Source organism: Rhinolophus sinicus, chromosome 5 (genome assembly GCF_057876585.1).
Source record: "Rhinolophus sinicus isolate RSI-liver-muscle chromosome 5, RSI-T2T, whole genome shotgun sequence".
Lineage (NCBI taxonomy): Eukaryota > Metazoa > Chordata > Mammalia > Chiroptera > Rhinolophidae > Rhinolophus > Rhinolophus sinicus.
Genome location: NC_142505.1, coordinates 21492231 through 21494655, shown reverse-complemented (window position 1 = coordinate 21494655; position 2425 = coordinate 21492231). Strand labels below are relative to the sequence as shown.

The window sequence follows — 2425 nt, the reverse complement described above, 5'->3', positions numbered from 1 at the left end:
ATACAGGAAAACAAAAAGAAAAGACTCTTCTAGATGGTGAACAAAAATGGCACTGTACAATTCACATCATTTGAATCTGCTTTTTACCTTTACTATATCATGAACATAAGAGAGTAATTTGCTATTTAAAAGCATAAATTAAAAAATGTCTCCCTCTTTCCCCAGGAATTTCAGATTAGTAATTAGAGATGCCAGCAAATGCTAATACATCCATACCAATAAACAACTTTCTCCTGGCAAAGGGAACTGATTAATACAATGTGTGCAAACATTAATTGATGGTGTGAATTAAGGATTGAATCCCTGCTTTAAAGATGTTATGCACGCCGTGCAATCAAGGAAAGCATTTAACCAGATTTGTTCATGAGCTCCACTGTGTTCTGTTGAATAGCTAATTTATAATTGCATTAGTCTGTAAAATAATCTATTAATAAAACTGGAAGTAAAATTGGGCATAGATTCATTATCTCAGTCAGTTCTTCTGGATGCCCACAGAAGAACATTTTTCCTGCAAATGAGGTGGAGACCTTATTATCATGCTCAGCAGACTGGGGTGCACATATCTGTCCTTTATTCTTCCAGGGCTGAGTAATGTTCCAGCAACCCAAGTCATTCATTAAAGTTAGTGAAAGACTTAAGTGCATGCTTAATCTTCTTTGCCTTTAATTAGTATTGTCTTTGGTTTGAAAAATGTTTCATAATTTACCAAATTGAAAAATCAATTTCTTATCAGCTTTGTCAAGGTAACTGCACTTTCTGCTAGTAGCTCTTGGCACTTGTGGAGAAAAAGCTGGGCCCCTGAGTCATCATTGCTTTTCAGAACCTTTGCTTTCCCACTGCTGTTTGGATTCATTGAAAGTCAGGGTAAAATACCCAGAGAATCTATCCAAGGACTACTGTTAAGATTAAATTCAGAGAAATCTGGTAAGTCTACAACCAAATGGGACAGAAGTAAAGACCCAGAAGTGAAGTATTCATTCATTCATTCAACCAACCATCATTGATTCAGCACCGACAACATGCCAAGCACCATGCGAAGCACGGCCCCTACAGAAGTTAAAGACTTAGGTGTTGTGGCAGTGCTGCACCACCTCCAGCTGGGAGGGGGTGGAGTCAGAGTCTGCCAAACCATGTCCCCACGTGTAATGCAACTCTGAGGAAGCTGAGGACCTAGGCTGGGAGCCCAGGCCAATGTGGGCAGCTGCAACAAGGCTGGGGAGAGGCAGCCACTACTGATAATGGGACCCTCCAGGCACCAGGCCCAGGCCCTGGTAGGTGCCCCTGTCAGCCCCTGAGTTCCTGTGTAGATGCTACAGGTCAATTGTCCAGAAGGTGATCACATACCTGAACCTGTTGGGGAAAATGTTGGTGCTAAAACTGAATTCGCTCAACAGCTGCCAAACCAATACCCTCACTGTCTCCCAGGAGGTAATAAAAAAACTACTGTGGATAAAACCCAAGATCAACAAGAGCCACGAATTCGCACTGGTGATGGTTAAGTGACCACAGGGCCTGGCTGTCACACCTGACCTCAGACCGCTGGAAGCTCGGCATCTTCCTCAGACCAGGAGAGGGCCTCCTGCTTCACCTTCAATCTAGATGGTCTCTTGAGCCTCATGCAGCAGACAACCGAGCTGCCAGTCAATGAAAACACACAGAAGAATGTGCCCCACTACAGGGTCTGCACCACTCTCTTCTATAGCTGTCTGCCCTGCCAACTTGTTCTCCCTGACAGCACCCATGAGAAAATGTTCCAGTGTCTGTTTACAGTGCCCAACAGGAGGAGGAGATGAGCTGGAAGGACATGTTTGGCCTTTATGTGCAGCCTGGATACCAAGGGTATAAGCTACAAGTATGAGGTGATGCTGGCCGGGCCAGTCCTCAAGTTGCACAGCTGCATGGCCAAGCTGTTGGCTCATCCACTGCAACAGCTGTGCCAAAGTCACACCTCCTACAGCCTGCTAGAGGAGGACGAGGTACCCATTGAGGCTGAGCTCACTGTCTGAATCATCCCTGTACATCTCAACATTCTGGCCTAGAGTGCTGGTTGTCAAACTGAACTCTGTGGGACCCTGGGGGTTCCAGGAGATACCCAGGGCACCTGGAGGACTCTGGAAGTAAACCAAGATGCTAGGAAGCATCTCAGGAACTCTGGGTACCCATCCCCCTTGTTTCTCAGCCCACACCTCACTCCCAGTTTGTCAATTGTAATTTTTGTTCTTACCCATGTGATTTTTGTCATCAAAATAAAAATCTAAGGCTCCCTAATCCATATCAACACCCCCACCAAAAGTCTGGCGTAGGGTTGACAAGAAGGTGGGAAAGTGAGCACTCTCACATAACATTGATGGCAAAACAATTTAATATATCTTTTCGTGAAGGTAGAAATTTGACAGTATCTATCAGTACTTAAAGTGTGTAAACT

At 44.6% G+C, this 2425-nt stretch overlaps 1 pseudogene; it reads left to right on the top strand.

Annotated features, from left to right (window-relative positions):
* Positions 1 to 1019: 1019 nt before the first annotated feature.
* On the top strand, positions 1020 to 2199 carry LOC109454526 (BRISC and BRCA1-A complex member 1 pseudogene; annotated as a pseudogene).
* Positions 2200 to 2425: the final 226 nt, after the last annotated feature.